This window comes from Bombina bombina, chromosome 3 (genome assembly GCF_027579735.1).
Source record: "Bombina bombina isolate aBomBom1 chromosome 3, aBomBom1.pri, whole genome shotgun sequence".
In the NCBI taxonomy this organism is placed as follows: domain Eukaryota; kingdom Metazoa; phylum Chordata; class Amphibia; order Anura; family Bombinatoridae; genus Bombina; species Bombina bombina.
The window spans coordinates 1,018,305,092-1,018,328,138 of record NC_069501.1 but is presented as its reverse complement, the minus strand read 5'-3'; positions in this window follow the sequence as shown (position 1 = coordinate 1,018,328,138).

Here is a 23,047-nt window from a genome sequence, read left to right as displayed (position 1 = left end):
GGGAAACTGTCATCTTCTTAGATTTGGAAATCATGGTGGTAAATAATGTAGTGGAAACAAAAACCCACTTTAAAGAAGTTGACTCTAACAGTTTCATACATGCCAATAGCTGTCATCTCCAGCAATGGAAAGATAACATCCCGTTCGGCCAAAGTCTGAGGATCAAGAAAAATTGCTCTAGACCCCAAGACTTTGAAAATCAGATTGGGATTTTAATGGAAAAATTCCTAGATAGAGGATACAATAAAGATACTGTAAACAAGGCCGTATCACGGGCTAGGGAGACTGATAGAAAAACCCTACTTTCATATAAACAAAAGACAAATATAGAAAATACAGAGGCTATCAATGTCCCATTCATTACTGAGTATAGTGCAGATCATGGTCTTATGAGAAAGATCTTAAATAAAAATTGGGGTATACTTAAAGCAGACCCTATTATAGGAGATTCTTTACCACCGAAACCAAAAATGATCTTTAGAAAATCTAAAAACTTCAAATCTATCCTGGCACCGAGTGCATATCACACTAAAACTATGGTACCCATACAAAAAAACCTACAAGGAGGGAAAATAGTAGGTTTTTTTCCTTGCTATTCTTGTAAGGCCTGTAAACACAGCGACAAAAGAAGTACAGTTAAAGTTCAGAAATCTGGGGAAGAATTGAGTATTAAAGAGTGTATTAGATGTACCACTAAAGGGGTCATCTATATTTTAAAATGCACTTGTGATTTGATATATTTTGGGGAAACAAAAAGAATGGTAAAAGATAGGATAAGGGAACATCTCCTTTGTATTGAAAAGGGAATGGAAGACACTAATCTGTATAAACATTTTAAATTAGTGCATAATGGCAGAACTTCTGATCTAAAGTATTGGGGAATAGCACATTTTAAACAAAATTGGAGGGGTGGGAACATAGAAAAAATCTTAAAACTCAAAGAGGCAGAACTGATATATAAATACGATACCCTATTTCCCACCGGCCTGAACTCAGAGTTAGATATTTCCCCATTCTTATTAGATTAATTTCCACTAGATCAAATTAAATTTTTATAAATCAATTTTATCCCCTAACGTATACTTGTGTCTCTTTTAATATAGATATACTTTCAATATAAATGTATTTTTTAATACTAGTGTATTTTATTATTCTTTTTAACAGCGCGGATAATTCACTTTTAAAGTTTTTTAGAATGAAGGTATAGATATAACCTTATTTATCATATAGTTTTTTTATATTATGTTACTACATAGTTCATAGAGCCCCATTTATATTTTCATTTATATTTTCATTCTACCTTATAGGTTTTTTAAAATAATCTAATTCAATTCTGTATACCTATTTTAATATCACTATCGCTATGTATTTTTTAATTGATCACTCTAGAAGATTATATGAAATTTTGTATCTGTTTTAATAATGAAGCTGATATATCATTGCTCTGAACAGATGTAGATTTGCCAATACTACCTTTAATTAATGATACACACCCCTTCATCTATGACTAAGAAAATTGTAACCAATAAGAGACTGAGGTACACCTTTAAAAAGGTACACCTGCTGCAACACCTCATCTTGAGAAAGCCCTGCAGAGGGAGAAACGCGTTGATGTTTGTTGCCCACTTCTGATTTTGAGAAGTATCTCACAGCTATCAGTTGCTGTTACAGATTGATACAGCTTGTCATCTGTGGAACTTTTAAAAGAATTTTGCATTCTCCTGGCACTTGCTTGTGTACCAACATTATTAAGCCTTATTGAAGGTTATAAATGGAACTTTTGTATCTACTCTAAACAGTCGCATTCAGCACAAAACTACCGTTGTCAGTATCCTGCGTGCATTTGAGCACATAAAGAGCGGATACCTTGCCACTGTGAACTAAGCAGCTGCAACCTGAGAACGACCGTAATAGAAACCAATCGGAGTGCTCAGTCGGGCCAGCGCCCCCTTAAGTGACGTCACTTCCGCCACGGCGGTAATTTCATCGTTTGCTTCATCAAAAAGCCGCAACTGTTTGGGGGTAAGCCTGCATCATCTATCTACATAATAACTGTTACCGGGACTGCTTTATCCCATTTCTGGCCATTAGGAGACAAACTTTTGAAAAAATCGGTGTATTGGCATAATTTGTTTGATACGGAGACGTCCGTTTTTAGTATATGTGTTTTATTCTGTATTTTTATATGTTACATTAAATATTTTTAGGCAGAGCCTTGCAAACCACACCTAACTTGTCACTGTTTAATTCATTTTAGTTTATTTTGCTGCACCAAGCCCCTTTTTTTGATTATTCATAATATGCACGAATGATCTTTGCACTAAGTATTTGTCACTATTTAATATTTACCAACATTGATGTTTTGAAACGTATCTTTTGGAATTCACCACTTGTTTTTAATTTATCAGTATTGATGTTTTAACACGTATTTATGGGAATCTATCACCTGTTTTATTTGTTTCATATTCACCTTTAGCTACAGCGCTCCTGTTTAAATATATTTTTTATCTGTTTTGTACATGCCTATATCAGGGACTTTTTAGGTATATCAGGAGTTTGGTGTTTTTTACTCTGCGCTTTTTATTCCATATTTCTAGAATCTGTACAACCAGTCCCTTTTGATTAGCAGCGAGTATACATTTTTTCACACATATATATTAGAGTATAGGTATAATATACCCCTTTTTTTTCCCAAGTGCATTTTATTTCTATTTCCCCTGTCTCCATTTTTACCTTCCAATTTCCTCTATGTCATCTACCCCCAGAATGGAGGATATTTTTGAATTTAGGGATCAGTTATATAAAGAATTATCTGACTATAAAGAGGAAGAGAGTAGTAATTGCCCTGAATATGAGAGTCTGGAAGAGACTATGATTAAGTTAGAAAAACTCTTAATTAAAGAATTAAAGCAAAAAACTGAAATTGTTTTTTTAAATAAATACACTGGAAAAGGAATTATCCCCAAAGGTCTAATTTTAAATAAATCATGTGCCTTTCCCCTCAAAGAGATTTTTCAAATAGAATGGGAAGAAGTATTATCCAAAGCCTCATTAGACTTAATAGAGATTCTAAAGAAATCTAGAAAAGATACCCTCATAGATTTAGAGAAAGAAATAATAGAAATCAAAGAGAAACTAAAAGATAGGAAGACTTTGGAGTTTAAACAGAAACAAAAATCTATTTTTGAAAGAATTGACACTCTAAACAAAGACATTTTAAAAACTAAATGGAAAAAATTGGATAGAGATACAAAAAAACCAAAAATAGATACTAATAATGAAACCACAAATGTGGAAAGCAATGCCCCTAAAGATGAGTGGACAGTAGTGAACTATAACAAAAAGAAAGACAATAATAAACTGATATATCCTAGACAATATAACTATGGGAATAGATCTAGAGAAAACAGAGACTATGATAGACCATGGAGATCAGACTACTCCAATAATGATAGAACACAGAATAATGGCTATCAATATTATAGAAACTCCAATACATATAACAGACAGAACGATTATCATTCAGAGGCAAATAGGGGATACTACAATAACGATTACCATAGGAATAGATATGCACCGTTTAGACCAAATAGATCAAATAGACCTATTTGGGAGAATAGAGAGAATTGGGAAACACCAGTTAGGAACAGATACACTCCCTTAAATTATGAAGAAGAGAGACCCGCTCATAAAGATAATAAGACTCCTTTTTTAGTGCACAGCCCTCTGAGGGAGGGCACATCAAAAGATTTTGTAGAACAGAACCAAAACACATGGGGACAAAGAAACAACAAAAAAAAACCTCTAGAGGAACAAGAGGGAGCGGCTCCAGCAAACGAAGCCAAAAGAGGGAGATAAACACAAACGGAGTATTTAATATTAGTAGTACTACTCTAAAAGAGGAAGAAACCAAAATACTGAGCTACGGACTCTCCTTTGCCCCTAGTACCAGATTAAATAAATTTAACACGCACATACACATTAAAAAGTTTGTAAGAAATCTTACTTTAAAAAGGTTCTATATGAGAAGCCCATTAGAAATAGCGTCCACCGAAAGAGCTACAATTAAACAAGATAATTTTATCCATACCAATTTAAAATCCAAATCCAAATTTAATCCTATCTCTGCAAAAGGCAGTCATTTAGAGACCTTCGAAAAAATGACCCTAAGAGATCTAAAAAAGATGCAGCCATCTAGATTTACAAAAAATAATATGACAAAAAAGGACAGTCTGGTTTTAGAGAACCTAAAAAAGAACAACAAAGTGACCATCAAGCCCGCCGACAAGGGCGGGGGGATTGTAGTAATGGACACTAGCTATTACGAATTTGAAGCAAATAGACTGCTAAGTGATACCAAAACTTATAAAAAATTAGACTTAAACCCTACAAATAAATTTGCAGCATTACTTAAAAAGCTTCTAAAAGAAGGAAGGGACTTGGGAATACTAAATGAAAAGGAGGTGGAATACTTGGACCCGAAACATCCGAGGGTCCCGGTGTTCTACTTCCTCCCAAAGATCCATAAGAATGTAGAACAACCACCGGGTAGACCAATTATCTCCGGAATTGGGGCATTATCCTCAAACTTATCACAATATGTGGACATCTTTCTACAGAAATTTGTAAAAAATTTGAACTCATATCTTAAGGACTCAACTGCGGTCCTAAACATTTTGGAAAATTTAACTTGGGAGGATAATTATATTATAGCCACCGGAGACATAACATCATTATATACAGTAATAGACCATGAGAAAGGGGTTGCAGCTATTGATCAATTTTTAAGCACTGATCCAGATATGAAGATCGAACAGAAGCAATTCCTATTAAAGAGTATAGCTTTTATTTTAAAAAATAATTATTTCATGCACGATAACAAATTTTTTCTACAGGTAGAGGGTACGGCTATGGGCACGAGGTTTGCACCTAGCTATGCCAACCTGTTTGTTGGCAATTGGGAAGAATCTTTCTTCCAGGAGGGCAGCTATGGTGCAAACCTCGTGCTCTATAGACGCTACATCGATGATGTCCTGTTAATATGGAGGGGGTCTGAAGTAGAGCTACTAAAGATGTTTGATAATATGAATGCTAATGATAGGGGCCTAAAATTTACCTTCAATTATAGTAGGGAAACTGTCATCTTCTTAGATTTGGAAATCATGGTGGTAAATAATGTAGTGGAAACAAAAACCCACTTTAAAGAAGTTGACTCTAACAGTTTCATACATGCCAATAGTTGTCATCTCCAGCAATGGAAAGATAACATCCCGTTCGGCCAAAGTCTGAGGATCAAGAAAAATTGCTCTAGACCCCAAGACTTTGAAAATCAGATTGGGATTTTAATGGAAAAATTCCTAGATAGAGGATACAATAAAGAAACTGTAAACAAGGCCGTATCACGGGCTAGGGAGACTGATAGAAAAACCCTACTTTCATATAAACAAAAGACAAATATAGAAAATACAGAGGCTATCAATGTCCCATTCATTACTGAGTATAGTGCAGATCATGGTCTTATGAGAAAGATCTTAAATAAAAATTGGGGTATACTTAAAGCAGACCCTATTATAGGAGATTCTTTACCACCGAAACCAAAAATGATCTTTAGAAAATCTAAAAACTTCAAATCTATCCTGGCACCGAGTGCATATCACACTAAAACTATGGTACCCATACAAAAAAACCTACAAGGAGGGAAAATAGTAGGTTTTTTTCCTTGCTATTCTTGTAAGGCCTGTAAACACAGCGACAAAAGAAGTACAGTTAAAGTTCAGAAATCTGGGGAAGAATTGAGTATTAAAGAGTGTATTAGATGTACCACTAAAGGGGTCATCTATATTTTAAAATGCACTTGTGATTTGATATATTTTGGGGAAACAAAAAGAATGGTAAAAGATAGGATAAGGGAACATCTCCTTTGTATTGAAAAGGGAATGGAAGACACTAATCTGTATAAACATTTTAAATTAGTGCATAATGGCAGAACTTCTGATCTAAAGTATTGGGGAATAGCACATTTTAAACAAAATTGGAGGGGTGGGAACATAGAAAAAATCTTAAAACTCAAAGAGGCAGAACTGATATATAAATACGATACCCTATTTCCCACCGGCCTGAACTCAGAGTTAGATATTTCCCCATTCTTATTAGATTAATTTCCACTAGATCAAATTAAATTTTTATAAATCAATTTTATCCCCTAACGTATACTTGTGTCTCTTTTAATATAGATATACTTTCAATATAAATGTATTTTTTAATACTAGTGTATTTTATTATTCTTTTTAACAGCGCGGATAATTCACTTTTAAAGTTTTTTAGAATGAAGGTATAGATATAACCTTATTTATCATATAGTTTTTTTATATTATGTTACTACATAGTTCATAGAGCCCCATTTATATTTTCATTTATATTTTCATTCTACCTTATAGGTTTTTTAAAATAATCTAATTCAATTCTGTATACCTATTTTAATATCACTATCGCTATGTATTTTTTAATTGATCACTCTAGAAGATTATATGAAATTTTGTATCTGTTTTAATAATGAAGCTGATATATCATTGCTCTGAACAGATGTAGATTTGCCAATACTACCTTTAATTAATGATACACACCCCTTCATCTATGACTAAGAAAATTGTAACCAATAAGAGACTGAGGTACACCTTTAAAAAGGTACACCTGCTGCAACACCTCATCTTGAGAAAGCCCTGCAGAGGGAGAAACGCGTTGATGTTTGTTGCCCACTTCTGATTTTGAGAAGTATCTCACAGCTATCAGTTGCTGTTACAGATTGATACAGCTTGTCATCTGTGGAACTTTTAAAAGAATTTTGCATTCTCCTGGCACTTGCTTGTGTACCAACATTATTAAGCCTTATTGAAGGTTATAAATGGAACTTTTGTATCTACTCTAAACAGTCGCATTCAGCACAAAACTACCGTTGTCAGTATCCTGCGTGCATTTGAGCACATAAAGAGCGGATACCTTGCCACTGTGAACTAAGCAGCTGCAACCTGAGAACGACCGTAATAGAAACCAATCGGAGTGCTCAGTCGGGCCAGCGCCCCCTTAAGTGACGTCACTTCCGCCACGGCGGTAATTTCATCGTTTGCTTCATCAAAAAGCCGCAACTGTTTGGGGGTAAGCCTGCATCATCTATCTACATAATAACTGTTACCGGGACTGCTTTATCCCATTTCTGGCCATTAGGAGACAAACTTTTGAAAAAATCGGTGTATTGGCATAATTTGTTTGATACGGAGACGTCCGTTTTTAGTATATGTGTTTTATTCTGTATTTTTATATGTTACATTAAATATTTTTAGGCAGAGCCTTGCAAACCACACCTAACTTGTCACTGTTTAATTCATTTTAGTTTATTTTGCTGCACCAAGCCCCTTTTTTTGATTATTCATAATATGCACGAATGATCTTTGCACTAAGTATTTGTCACTATTTAATATTTACCAACATTGATGTTTTGAAACGTATCTTTTGGAATTCACCACTTGTTTTTAATTTATCAGTATTGATGTTTTAACACGTATTTATGGGAATCTATCACCTGTTTTATTTGTTTCATATTCACCTTTAGCTACAGCGCTCCTGTTTAAATATATTTTTTATCTGTTTTGTACATGCCTATATCAGGGACTTTTTAGGTATATCAGGAGTTTGGTGTTTTTTACTCTGCGCTTTTTATTCCATATTTCTAGAATCAATGCAAGGGACGCCATCTTGGATGACGTCACTTGCATTCAAGATCCAGTTTACGGCGACCGTATTGAAGAGGAGCTCCTCACCGGATGTCTTCAGGATGGACCCGCTCCGCGCCAGATGGATGAAGATAGAAGAGGCCGCATGGATGAAGACTTCGCCAGCTGGATGAAGATGGAAGAGGCCGTCCGGAAGAAGACTTCTTACCGGCTGGATGGATCCTTCAAGCGGAACTTCAAAAACTGTAAGTGGATCGTCAGGGGTTAGTGTTAGGTTTACATAAGAGTTTTTTGGGTGGGTTTTATTTTTAGAGTAGGGTCTGGGCATGTAAAAGAGCTAAATGCCCTTTTAAAGGCAATTCCCATACAAATGCCCTTTTCAGGGCAATGGGGAGCTTAGGTTTTTTAGATAGGGTTTTTATTTGGGGGGGTTTGGTTGGTTGGGTGGTGGGTTTTACTGTTGGGGGTGTTTGTATTTTTTTTTACAGGTAAAAGAGCTGATTTCTTTGGGGCAATGCCCCGCAAAAGGCCCTTTTAAGGGCCATTGGTAGTTTATTGTGGGCTAGGGGTTTTTTATTTTGGGGGGGGCTTTTCTATTTTGATAGGGCTATTAGATTAGGTGTAGTTTTTGTAATTTAGTGTTTGTTTGTTTTTGTAACTTAGTGGTTTTTTTTTGTTTGTAATTTAGTAATTTTTAATAGTAGATTTAAATAATTTAAGTAGGGTTAGTTTTTTTAATATGTAATATAGTTAATTTAATGTAATTTTAGTATAATAGGGTAGGGTAATTAATAGTTTAATATAGTTTCATTTAATTCTAGAGGTAAGTTTTAATTTATTATAAGATAGGGATGTTGTCATTTTAATGTAAAGTTAACGTGTTGTTAGGTTTTAGGGGTTAATAGCTTAATTTAGTTTGTGGCGATGTGGGGGGCTGGTTGTTTAGGGGTTAATAGGTTAAGTTAGTGGTAGTAATGTGGGAGGCCAGGGGTTTAGGGGTTAATAAGTTTAGTTAGTGGTAGTGATGTGGGAGGCCAGGGGTTTAGGGGTTAATACATTTATCTAGTTGTGGTGGGGTCCGGGAGCGGTGGAATAGGGGTTCATACTTTTATTTAGTTGGGTTGGGGTCCGGGAGGGGCGGAATGGGGTTAATACATTTATTTAGTTGCGGCGGGGTCTGGGAGCGGCGGAATAGGGGTTAATACTTTTATTTTGTTGCGGTGGGGTCCGGGAGCGGCGGGATAGGGGTTAAACATTTTAGTATAGTGGCAGCGTTTAGTGACAGGGTATAAATAAAGTTGGTAAAAAGCCGAATAGCAGCGAGATCGATGACTGTTAGTTAACAACAGTCCGATGCTCATCGCCCCATACTTGGTGCGCAGCTTTTTGCCAGCTTTTTTTTATAAATATGGAGAGCATATTCAGGTCCGAGGCCGCAATGTAAGGCGAGTGTAATGGTGCCGTTGAATGCAACAAAGTTGATGGCTTGATAGATATCCCCCTTGGAAAGGATCTGCAAAGAGGAGTGGGACAAAATCCCTCCTGAGATGTGTGCAAACCTGGTGACCAACTACAAGAAACGTCTGACCTCTGTGATTGCCAACAAGGGTTTTGCCACCAAGTATTAAGTCATGTTTTGCAAAAGGGTCAAATACTTATTTCACTCATTAAAATGCAAATTAATTTATAACTTTTTTGAAATACGTTTTTCTGGATTTTTTGTTGTTATTCTGTCTCTCACTGTTCAAATAGACCTACCATTAAACTTATAGACTGATCATTTCTTTGTCAGTGGGCAAACATACAAAATCTGCAGGGGATCAAATAATCTTTCCCTCACTGTATGTGTGCAAAAAAAAAAAATCACACACACACACACATATATATATATATATATATATATATATATATTCCATATAAAGAAGGCACTCTCCGTTTTTTTTTCACAAATTTTTACTGTGCTTTTAAGTGACGTTTCGGTGTTATATATATATAAAACAAAATCAAGCCTTGCGCTCTGCCTTACCCGTCCGCTACTTCCTGCTTCCTCTCTACGGCGCAATGGAGCGTGGGATGACGTCACTAGATGTGCTACTATCAGATATCCAGGCAACAGCGCTTAGTTCTTCAAAAAAGTGCTAGAAATGAATATTAGATACAAATGAAGAAGTCCGGATCCTTAGTGCACGTTAAAACTTACACTGTGAACAAGTGCCTGGAGGCACGAAACATGTCTGCTGCAGATCGCCCAGCTGTCTATGCTTGAATGTCAGTTTTGGTCTGAAGAATTGTATCTGCTGATACACTGTGCTTTTACCTGATTTTTCCTAATAAAGTGTAAGTTTTAACGTGCACTAAGGATCCGGACTTCTTCATTTGTATCTTATATATATATACACGTGAAAAATAGACAGGCACTCTCCGGTATTAAACCCAAAGATTTTTCCTTTTATTGTAAAAACTTTGGATTTAATACTGGAGAGTGCCTGTCTATTTTTGAAGTGTAGATACGAATGTTCAGGAGCACCCTGGATAATTGCCTTATTTTTTAGGAGAGTGCTGGTCTATAATTGAATGAAGTATATATACACGTGTATATTATTATTATTATACTTTATTTATGAAGCGCCAACATATTCCGCAGCGCTGTCCATGGATACAATTCATTTAAATAAAACTATACAAGACTTGTAAGAGACAGGGCAACATTTACAAACACATACAGGAGGGATTGAGGGCCCTATTCCCATGGGAACTTACAATCTAGACGGGCACAAGGTGTATATGTATTTATGAAGAAATAGAACATATTCTTCTATGTGAAGAACATTGGAATGTAAAATATTCATATTTTCATGTCGGGTTATCACACTTGAGAATATCGGGTTTGCTCTAGTTAATTCTATGGGGGAATACATTATCACACGCAATATGCTAAATTTGTTTTTTTTACGTGAGTTTACTGTTTACTTTCAACTTGTAACACAAGCGCTACTCGACAAGCACAAAAAGCTTACTTCTAGCCTAGTTAACGCTTGAGCAGGAGCGTTAAATACTGCTCTACTTGTAATCTAGGCTCACTAATGATAAAATGACTGTGAGTAATTAAGTATGTCGTTTTTGTATTCAATGCTATCAGAAAATTCTCAAATTAAATAGTGGTTTTGTTGTGCAACGCACAATTTCAGTTTGTTCAAATTTGTTAAAAGAAATTGTTTACAAAATTTGTTAAGACTAATGAAGTGCCCGTGCACAAGCCCTCAATACCTAGCTTACTTTTAACCCCCTAACTGCTGACCCCCTTCTGCAACAAATCTTCTAACCCCTTAACTGCCGTACTGCCCACACATCTAACACCCCTAACCGCAAGTTTTCCCAGAGCATTTAACACCATTAAAGGGGCATGAAACCAACACTGTTTCTCTCATGATTCAGGTAGAGCAGTGGTTTTCAAACCTGTTCTCAGGCCTCCCTAACAGGATAATTTTTCATGATATCTAAAACTAGAACACAGGTGAAATAATCTGTTGATTTTGTAAACATGGTTATTAACTTGCTATCGCCCAAGGTAATCCTGAAAATCTGGCCTGTTAAGGAGGCCTGAGGACAGATTTGAAAACCGCTGAGATAGAGCATACAATTTTAAACAACTTTCTAAGTTACTTCTGTCATCAAATTTTCTGCATTCTCTTAGTATCTTTTGTTGAAAGGTAGGGATGTAAACTAAGGAGAGTGCACATCTGGAGTACTGTATGGCAGCAGTTTTGCAAGAATGTTATTCATTTAAAAGAACACTAGAGGGCAGCACTATTTCCTATCCACATAACCTCCCACTGCACTGAACTCTCTAACTGCTAGACTTCCCATTGAGATTAACCCCCTTACATCCATCTCTTTTCTGAATTTAACCTCCTAATCTCTATGACCCCACAAAGCCCAACCCTCTAACCACCAATCCTCACCAACCAACTGCTAGACCCCGACTTCATCTGACCCTTTAAATGGGACAACCCCACTGCCCTTAGTGCCCTAAATGTTCAACTTCCTACTGAGACTAACCCTCCTAACGAACACATTTAACCCCGTTAAAAAAATGTAAAAAAAAATCTAAAACCAATTCCCAACCTAAAAAATAAAAACACACCAAATTTGTACTCGGGATTTGTTGTATTCTTTTTTGTAGCCCTCTTCTTCCCAGTGAGTTGAGAGGTTCTCTGTGTATCCACTGCAGGGCTCTAACTCTTCTAAGGCATGTTCAAGTAAAGATAATACTTTTCTGGACCCATTTAATTCCTATCAGCTGATTTATTCAAATCAGTTAATAGGATTGATCATAGTTTCTATTGGATAATTTCTATTAGCTGATTTTAAAAGTAAATAGCTGGTCTGACAAGAAGCAGCACTGGTACATGTGTATTGAGGGAGGAGCAATACTCAGAATGTCTGGACTACCATTAGGCTGACAGGCAGGGCCAACCTTTGGAGATAACCTGGTAGGAAAGAAGATCTTTAATATGACAAGCGGGATCCTTGATGAACTCACTTTCTCTGATAAATTTAACTTAAACATTTTTTACTTAACCTTCTTTCATGCAAGGACATATTTTTAAAGTGACCTAAAATTGTAAAAAGCACATAATCTAATTATTGCACTATTGCTGGCAAAGAACTATGAGGTTGATTCCAATCTTGTAGCTTGTGTTTATCTGCTGTTCAACTCCAAATATGTTGTTTTTTTTTGTTTGTTTTGTTTGTATGGTTTTTTTTTTAGATTAGGGCTTTGGGCTTTGAAAAAAAACTGAATGCCCTTTTAAGGGCAATGCAAAATAGCTAAATGACCTTTTAAGGGCAATGTCCATAAAAAATGCCCCTTTAGGGCAATGGGTATCTTAGGTTTTTTTAGAGTTAGGTTTTTATTTTGGGGGTTGGTTGGTGGTGGGTTTTACTGTTGGGGGGTCTTTGTATTTTTTTTACAGGTAAAAGATCTTGGGCACAATCAGATATAGATCGTAGTTTGCGGCGCAAGCGAGGGATCCCCCACCGCCCGTAGTTTAAGCTCGCAACTCAAGCTATCCAATATACCCCGCCGGCAATTGCTAATGTGCCGTAAGTCGGATAAACCAGCGATATCCAGAAATCTGCGTAAGTACAAATTTCTGGAGTCGCCAGTGATTTACGGCACTTTAGAAACTGCCGGCGCCTACAAAACCTGACTAAGTTATCAAATCTCCCGTACTGTCTAACACGCCTCCCAAACATAGCCCGACACGTATACCCCTCTATCCGCTATCCCCCTTCACTCTCCTAATAATAAAAAATGTATTAACCCTTAAACCAACGCTCCCGGACCCCGCCGCACCTAATAAAGTTATTAACCCCTAAACCACCGCTCCCGGACCCCGCCGCCACCTACATTAACTACCCCCTAATGTGAGCCCCTTACACCGCCGCCACCTACATTAACTACCCCCTAATGTGAGCTCCTACCCCGCTGCCATCTACATTAACTACCCCCTAATGTGAGCTCCTACCCCGCCGCCAGCTATATTAAAATTATTAACCCCTAATCTAATCCCCCTACCCTGCCGCCAGCTATATTAAAATTATTAACCCCTAATTTAATCCCCCTATACCGCCGCCAGCTATATTAAATACATTAACCCCTAATCTAATCCCCCTACACCGCCGCTAGCTATATTAAATTAATTAACCCCTAATCGAATCCCCCTATACCGCCGCCACCTATATTAAATTAATTAACCCCTAATCTAATCCCCCTATACCGCCGCCACCTATATTAAATTAATTAAACCCTAAAATACTAAACTATCCCTACCACTAAACCTGTCTAACCCTGCAAATAGCCCTGAAAAGGGCTTTTTGCGTGGCATTACCCCAAAGTAAACAGCTCTATTGCCAGCCCTTAAAAGGGCTATTTGCGGGGCTTTGCCCCAAAGTAATCAGCTCTTTTACCAGCCCTTAAAAGGGCATTTGGCTGGGCATTGTCACAAAGTAATCAGCTCTTTTGCCTCTAATCTAAATCCCCCTACACCGCCGCCACCTATAATAAATGTATTACCCTCTAATCTAATCCCCCTACACCGCCGCCACCTATATTAACTATATTACCCCCTAATCTAATCCCCCTACACCGCCGCCACCTATATTAACCATATTAACCCTAATTATATATATATATTATATATTTCCTATGTAAATCTAAATACTTACCTATAAAATAAACTCTAAGATAGCTACAATATAATTAATAATTACATTGTAGCTATTTTAGGGTTTATATTTATTTTACGGGTAACTTGGTATTTATTTTAACTAGGTACAATAGCTATTAAATAGTTAATAACTATTTAATAGCTACCTTGTTAAAATAATTACCAATTTACCTGTTAAATAAATCCTAACCTAAGTTACAAATACACCTACACTATCAATAAATTAAATAAACTACAAATATCTAAACTAAAATACAATTAAATACACTAAACTAAATTACAAAAAAAAACAAACACTAAATTACAAAAAATATAAAAAAAGATTACAAAAATTTTAAGCTAATACACCTATTCTAAGCCCCCTAATAAAATAATAAAGCCCGCCAAAATAAAAAAATGCCCTACCCTATTCTAAATTAAAAATTAACCAGCTCTTTTACCAGCCCTTAAAAGGGCTTTTTGCGGGGCATGCCCCAAAGTAATCAGCTCTTTTGCCTGTAAAAAAAAACACAATACCACCCCCAACATTAAAACCCACCACCCACATACCCCTAATCTAAACCCACCCAAACCCCTCTTAAAAAAAACCTAACACTAAGCCCAAGAAGATCTCCCTACCTTGAGTCGTCTTCACCCAGCCGGGCCTAACTCTTCATCCAATCCGGGCGATGTCTTCATCCAAGCGGCAAAGAAGAAGTCTTCCATCCCGGCGATGTCTTCATCCAAGCGGCAAAGAAGAGGTCCTCCATCGGGGCGAAGTTTTCCTCCAAGCGGCATCTTCAATCTTCTTTCTTCGGACCTCCGACGCGGAACATCCAGCTGGCCCGACGACTGAAAGACGAATTAAGTTTCCTTTAAATGACGTCATCCAAGATGGCGTCCATCAAATTCCGATTGGCTGATAGGTTTCTATCAGCCAATCGGAATTAAGGTAAGAAAATCTGATTCAAGTTCAATCCGATTGGCTGATCCAATCAGCCAATCAGATTGAGCTTGCATTCTATTGGCTGTTTTGATCAGCCAATAGAATGCAAGCTCAATCTGATTGGCTGATTGGATCAGCCAATCGGATTGAACTTGAATCTGATTGGCTGATTGAACCAGCCAATCAGATTTTCTTACCTTAATTCCGATTGGCTGATAGAATCCTATCAGCCAATCGGAATTTGACGGACGCCATCTTGGATGACGTCATTTAAAGGAAAACTTAATTCTTCTTTCAGTTGTCGGGCCAGCTGGATGTTCCGCGTCGGAGGTCCGAAGAAAGAAGATTGAAGATGCCGCTTGGAGGAAAACTTCGCCCTGATGGAGGACCTCTTCTTTGCCGCTTGGATGAAGACATCGCCGGGATGGAAGACTTCTTCTTTGCCGCTTGGATGAAGACATCGCCGGATGTAAGACTTCTTCTTTGCCGCTTGGATGAAGACATCGCCGGATGGAAGACTTCTTCTTTGCCGCTTGGATGAAGACATCACCCAGATTGGATGAAGAGTTCGGCCCGGCTGGGTGAAGACGACTCAAGGTAGGGAGATCTTCTGGGGCTTAGTGTTAGGTTTTTTTAAGGGGGGTTTGGGTGGGTTTAGAGTAGGGGTATGTGGGTGGTGGGTTTTAATGTTGGGGGGTGGTATTGTGTTTTTTGTTACAGGCAAAAGAGCTGATTACTTTGGGGCATGCCCCGCAAAAAGCCCTTTTAAGGGCTGGTAAAAGAGCTGGTTAATTTTTAATTTAGAATAGGGTAGGGCCTTTTTTTTATTTTGGGGGGCTTTATTATTTTATTTTATTAGGGGACTTAGAATAGGTGTAATTAGCTTAAAATTCTTGTAATATTTTTTTATTTTTTGTAATTTAGTGGGGTTTTTTTTGTAATTTAGTTTAGTGTATGTAATTGTATTTTAGTTTAGATATTTGTAGTTTATTTAATTTATTGATAGTGTAGGTGTATTTGTAACTTAGGTTAGGATTTATTTTACAGGTATATTGGTAATTATTTTAACAAGGTAGCTATTAAATAGTTATTAACTATTTAATAGCTATTGTACCTAGTTAAAATAAATACCAAGTTACCTGTAAAATAAATATAAACCCTAAAATAGCTACAATGTAATTATTAATTATATTGTAGCTATCTTAGGGTTTATTTTAAAGGTAAGTATTTAGATTTAAATAGGAATATTTTAATTAATAATATTAATATTAATTACATTTATTTTAATAAGAATTTAGTTAGGGGTGTTAGAGTTAGATAGGGTTATTATACTTAATATATATATATATAATATAATAACTATATTAACTTTATTAACCCTAATATAATTAGGGTTAATATAGTTAATATATATAATATAATAACTATATTAACTATATTAACCCTAATATAATTAGGGTTAATATAGGTGGCGGCGGTGTAGGGGGATTAGATGAGGGTGTAATATAGTTAATATAGGTGGTGGCGGTGTAGGGGGATTAGATTAGGGGGTAATACATTTATTATAGGTGGCGGCGGTATAGGGGGATTTAGATTATAGGCAAAAGAGCTGATTACTTTGTGACAATGCCCCGCAAAAAGCCCTTTTAAGGGCTGTTAAAAGAGCTGATTACTTTGGGGCAAAGCACCGCAAAAAGCACTTTTAAGGGCTGGCAATAGAACTGTTTACTTTGGCGTAATGCCACGCAAAAAGCCCTTTTCAGGGCTATTTGTAGGGTTAGACTTAGGTTTAGTTGTAGGGATAGTTTAGTATTTTAGGGGTTAATTAATTTAATGTAGGTGGCGGCGGTATAGGGGGATTAGATTAGGGGTTAATAATTTAAAATAGGTGGCGGCGGTATAGGGGGATTAGATTAGGGGTTAATAATTTAATATAGGTGGCGGCGGTATAGTGGGATTAGATTAGGGATTAATAATTTTAATATAGCTGGCGGCGGGGTAGGAGCTCACATTAGGGGGTAGTTTATGTAGGTGGCGGCGGTGTAAGGGGCTCACATTAGGGGGTAGTTAATGTAGGTGGCGGCGGTGTAAGGGGCTCACATTAGGGGGTAGTTAATGTAGGTGGCGGCGGTGTAAGGGGCTCACATTAGGGGTAGGTAATGTAGATGGCGGCGGGGTAGGGGCTCACATTAGGGGGTAGGTAATGTAGATGGCGGCGGTGTAAGAGCTCACATTAGGGGGTTATACATTTAATGTAGGTGGCGGCAGGGTCCAGGAGCGGCGGTTTAGGGGTTAAATACTTTATTAGGGATTGTGGCGAGGGATCGCGGTTGACAGGTAGATAGACATTGCGCATGCGTTAGGTGTTAGGTTTTATTTTGCAGGTAGTTTAGTGAGTTACGGGCTCCAATAGACAGCGTAAGGCTTACTACGCCTGCAATTTGTAGCGAGGTGAAAATGGAGTAAGATTTCTCCATTTTCGCCACGTAAGTCCTTACGCTGTATATTGGATACCAAACTGCGCTGGTTTGGTATACCTGTCTATGGGCCAAAAAACTACGGCCGAAGGCAGAAATATATGAGCGTAACTTCTAGGTTACGCCGTATATGTGATACCAAACCAGCGCAAAATTTGGCGTCGCCGGCTTTTGCGGGCGACGCTGCATATCGGATCGAGGCACTGATTTCTTTAAGGCAATGTCCTACAAAGGCCATTTTTAGGGCTATTGGTAGTTTATTGTAGGCTAGGGGGTGTTTTTATTTTGGGGGGGGGCTTTTTTATTTTTATAGGGCTATTAGATTAGGTGTAATTGTTTTTATTTTTGATAATTTTTTTATTTTTTTGTAATCTTAGTGTTTTTTTTTATTTTTAGTGATTTTCAGTGTTAATTTTTTTTGGTAATGACCACAGCACTTTTCCATTTTCTGTCCGTTTGGGACCAAAGCCACTTTTACATTTTTACAGTGTTTGTGTTTAGCTGTAATTTTCCTCTTACTCATTTACTGTACCCACACATAATATATACAGTTTTTCTCGCCATTAAATGGAATTTCTAAAGATACCATTATTTTCATCATATCTTATAATTTACTATAAATTTTTTTATAAAATATGAGGAAAAAATGGAAAAAAACACACTTTTTCTAACTTTGACCCCCAAAATCTGTTACACATCTACAACCACCAAAAAAACACCCATGCTAAATAGTTTCTAGATTTTGTCCTGAGTTTAGAAATACCCAATGTTTATATGTTCTTTGTTTTTTTTTGCAAGTTATAGGGCAATAAATACAAGTAGCACTTTGCTATTTCCAAACCACTTTTTTTCAAAATTAACGCTAGTTACATTGGGACACCGTTATCTTTCAGGAATCCCTGAATATCCCTTGACATGTATACATATATTTTTTAGAAGACATCCCAAAGTATTTATCTAGGCCCATTTTGGTATATTTAATGCCACCATCTCACTGCAGAATGCGATCAAATAAAAAAAAATTGTTCACTTTTTCACAAATTTTTTCACAAACTTTAGCTTTCTCACTGAAATTATTTACAAACAACTTGTGCAATTATGGCACAAATGTTTGTAAATGCTTCTCTGGTATTCCCTTTGTTCAGAAATAGCAGGCATATATGTCTTTTTGGTAATTAGAAAGCCGCTAAATTCCACTGCGCACCACACGTGTATTATGCCCAGCAGTGAAGGGGTTAATTAGGGAGCATGTAGGGAGCTTGTAGGGTTAATTTTAGCTTTAGTGTAGTGTAGTAGACAACCACAAGTATTGATCTAGGCCCATTTTGGTATATTTCATGCCACCATTTCACAGCCAAATGTGATCAAATTAAAAAAAACGTAAACTTTTTCACAATTTTAGGTTTCTCACTGAAATGATTTACAAACAGCTTTGTGCAATTTTGGCACAAATGGTTGTAAATGCTTCTCTGGGATCCCCTTTGTTCAGAGATAGCAGACATATATGACTTTAGCATTACTTTTTGGTAATTAGAAGGCCGCTAAATGCCACTGCACACCACATTTGTTTTAGGCACAGCAGTGAAGGGGTTAATTAGGTAGCTTGTAGGGAGCTTGTAGGGTTAATTTTAGCTTTAGGGTAGTGTAGTAGACAACCCAAAGTATTGATCTAGTCTCATTTTGATATATTGTATGCCACCATTTCACCGCCAAATGCAATCAAATAAAAAAAATCATTCACTTTTTCACTAACTTTGGGTTTCTCACTGAAATTATTTACAAACAGCTTGCGCAATTATGGCACAAATGGTTGTAAATGCGTCTCCAAGATCCCTTTTGTTCAGAAATAGCAGACATATGGATTTGGCATTGCTTTTTGGTAGACCGCTAAATGCCGCTGCACACCACACATGTATTATGCCCAGCAGTGACGGGGTTAATTAGGTAGCTTGTAGTGAGCTTGAAGGGTTAATTTTAGCTTTAGTGTAGAGATCAGCCTCCCACCTGACACATCACACGCCCTCCCAACCAGCTCTCTTTCCTCCCTCACCCCACAATTGTCCCGCCATCTTAAGTACTGGCAGAAAGTTTGCCAGTACTAAAATAAAAGCTATCTTTTAATTTTTTTTTTTTTTTTTTTTTTTAATTAAGCATATTTATTTACATATGCTGCTGTGTAGGATCCCCCCTTAGCCCCCAACTTTCCTGATCCCCCCCAAACAGCTCTCTAACCCTCTCCCTCTAATCATTAGGAGCCATCTTGGGTTCTGGCAGCTGTCTGCCAGTACCCAGTTTACAAAAAAAAATATGTTTTATTTTATTATTATTTTTTCTGTAGTGTAGCTCCCCCCCAAAGACCAACCCCCACCCCCTCCCAGATCCCTTAGATCCTTTTTATTTTTATTTCCCTCCCCCCCTCTCTCCCACTTTTCTTACAAATATTTTCTGTAGTGTAGCGGTTCCTACCCGCTCCCGCCCCATGTATGCGCCTGCCCCCAGCCCCCCGTGCATACTCGCGCGCCCGTGATCGCCCCCAGCTACCCCGCCCACAATCCCGCCTCCCTCTGCATCATAGAAGCCATTGATGGCCGCCCACCCGCCTCCCACGTCGACTTCCACACACCAACAATTGCGGCCATAGATGTCCGGTGCAGAAAGGGCCACAGAGTGGCTCTCTCTGCATCGGAGGGTTAAGATGCCTTAATATCGAGGCATCACTGCAATAACCGGAAAGCGGCTGGAAAGCTTCCACCGTTTTCCAAGACCGACGATGTGCAGGGTACGTCCACGGTCATTAAGTGTATTTTTTTGGAGGAAGTACCCTGCACGTCGTCGGTTGTTAAGGGGTTAAGTATTTGAATGATACAATATGGGAGACGCAGCTTTCTTGTATATACATAGGTTTGTCAGTTGGTTTTACAAAGTAATAATAAAAACAGAGATATTTAGAAAATAAATAGAAAAACCTTCTTTTATGGTTATAATGGATATGAGTTTGAGGTTATAGTGAAGGTAAGGAAAGGAAAAGGAAAAAGAAAGATAGATAGAAGGAAAAAGAAAAGAATGAGGAAAGGCTTTGTAATTCTACCCTAATAAAAGTACAATTAAACTACACAAATATATTTTGGTTTTGAGCAGTGGTAGTTGAAAATACCCTTTATGCGATAATTCCATAAGACTGGTTGGTGATTACTATTTGGGGACGTTATAACTGATTGTAAGGTTTGTGAGAGCTTTATGTTTGAGATATTGTTCCCACGTATTTAGTATTTCTGCATAGACATCCATTTTGGCATTTTTCATATAGTAATATTCTTCTAATTCTAAGAATTCTGAGACTCGGTGCGTCCACATATACAGGTTTGGAGCTTCTTTACTTTTACAATTTTTAGCTATTAAGTATTTGACATTATTTGTCATAATATAAAATAATTTTATATAAGGTTTGTGTTTAATTTTAGGAGGGTTGTTTAATAACCACACCAAGGGATCCAAGCGAAATTGAGTGTCTTGTATTGATTCAATTACAGTCATGATCAATCTCCAAAAGTTTTGGATTGTGTTGCACCACCACCACATGTGAGCCATGCTGATACCTCTTTGACCACATCTCCAACAGTGATCTGGTTTGTTATGGAAAAGGCGGTGCAGTTTCCTGGGAGTTAGGTACCATCTGTGAAGAAGTTTTAAATGAATTTCTGTTGCTGAATGCGAAATAGATGTTTTTGTTATGTTGTGGAAGATAGCGTTACTCGTTTGTGGTAGGATAATTATTCCCAAGTCATCTTCCCAACTCTCCAGATATGGTGGAATGTAGCCAGGGGGGTTAGTGGTTAGGATTTTATAGATCGATGAGAGAGTGTGAGCGATTGGTGGGGACCGGACACATAAAGCCTCAAAAATTGTTAATGGTCTAACCATGTTTCTGTTTTGTACATGTTGAGAGATATAATGATGTACTCAGTGGTAAGTGAACCAGTTATGAAAACACATATAACCCTTGTCTATGAGGTCTGATTGAAAAATAATCTTTTCCCTAGATGTGATCATATGTATTGTGATAACATTGTTAGGTTTATCTGATATGTTGGGTATAGCATTGGGTCTTATTTTGAATTGTCCATTTTTTATAAGTGAGGTTAGAGGAGAGGGTTTAGACAATGGCCCCTATTTAAGAAAGTCTGGCGGACCTGATCCATCAGTGCGGATCAGGTCCGCCAGACCTCGCTGAATACGGCGAGCAATACGCTCGCCGTATTCAGCATTGCACCAGCAGCTCACAAGAGCTGCTGGTGCAACGCCGCCCATTGCAGACTCGCGGCCAATGGGCCACCAGCAGGGGGTGTCAAGTCTGTAAGTGTGATTTCCGGCGATGTCTGTCCGCATGCTCAGAGCAGGAGGACAGGTTATGGAGCAGCGGTCTTTGTGAAACACGGGGCATCAAGCTCCATTCGGAGCTTGATAGATAGGCCCTAATATGTTAGTGTGTTCAGTTAAAATGTGTTCCCACATGCAGTAGGTTTCTGCTATTAGCGGAGAGTTCTGTATCAACATATTTTTTTGTTTCTCTGTGCTCCAGCATAGTTTTCCTAAGTGAAAAGTGTCTAGTTGTACCCATCTTTTGTGGTTAATATGTATGTGCCAGTCAACTATTCTTTGCAAAAAGATAGCTTGTCTGTACAAGGTTATGTTGGGAACCCCTAGCCCACCTTGGAGCTTTGGCGTTTGCATAATTTTATTGTTGATTCTAGGTGGATTTCTATGCCAGACGAAGTCGCTAAATGCCTTTTATATGCTTCGGACATAATTTTTGGGTAACGGTATCGGTATTGATTGAAGGTTGTATAATAATCTGGGGAATATGTTCATTTTGAGGACATTTATTTTGCCCATCCATGATAATATTTTTGATAACCATGAAGAGAAGTCTCTGATTATGGTTTATTTAATCGGTTCATAGTTTCTGATGTAGATTTCTTCTATTGTCCTTGCTAAGTTGATATCTAAGTAGTGAAGTGTATGTTGGCACCAAGTGAAAGGAGTCAGTTTTTTGACTGTATGTAAGGGATGGTCATCTAAATTTATACTTAACACCTCAGTTTTTGCTGTATTTATTTTAAAGTTAGAGAGTGAGTAAAACGTTAGGAAGTCTTGTAATAATGGGGGGATAGAGGCTTCTGGTTCAGTAAATGAGAAAAGTATGTAATCTGCGAAAAAAGGGACATGATATATGACTGTGGTCCAATTTGTAAGCCTTTTATAAGAGAATTATGTCTTATTTTGGTCGCTATAGTTTCTATAAAGCAAGCAAATAAAAGGGCGGAGAGGGGGCAACCCTGGCGGGTTCCGTTAGATATTGAGAAAGATGTGGATAGTATTCCATTTATTAATAATTTAGCATTGGGCTGAGAGTACAGAGAGATTATTCTATTCAACATTTGGGAGCAAAAGCCCATATGCATTAATGTAAAGCGTAGGAATTCCCAATCAACACTGTCAAAGGCCTTTTCTGCATCTATATACAGCAGGATTCCTGGGACACCTCTGTCTTGTGGATAATGAATGAGATTTAAGGCCCTGATCGTGTTGTCTTTAGCTTCGCATTTTGGGATAAATCCCACCTGGTCCCGATGGATTAGGTAAGGTAGCACACAATTCATACGGTTCGCCAATACCTTTGCATAC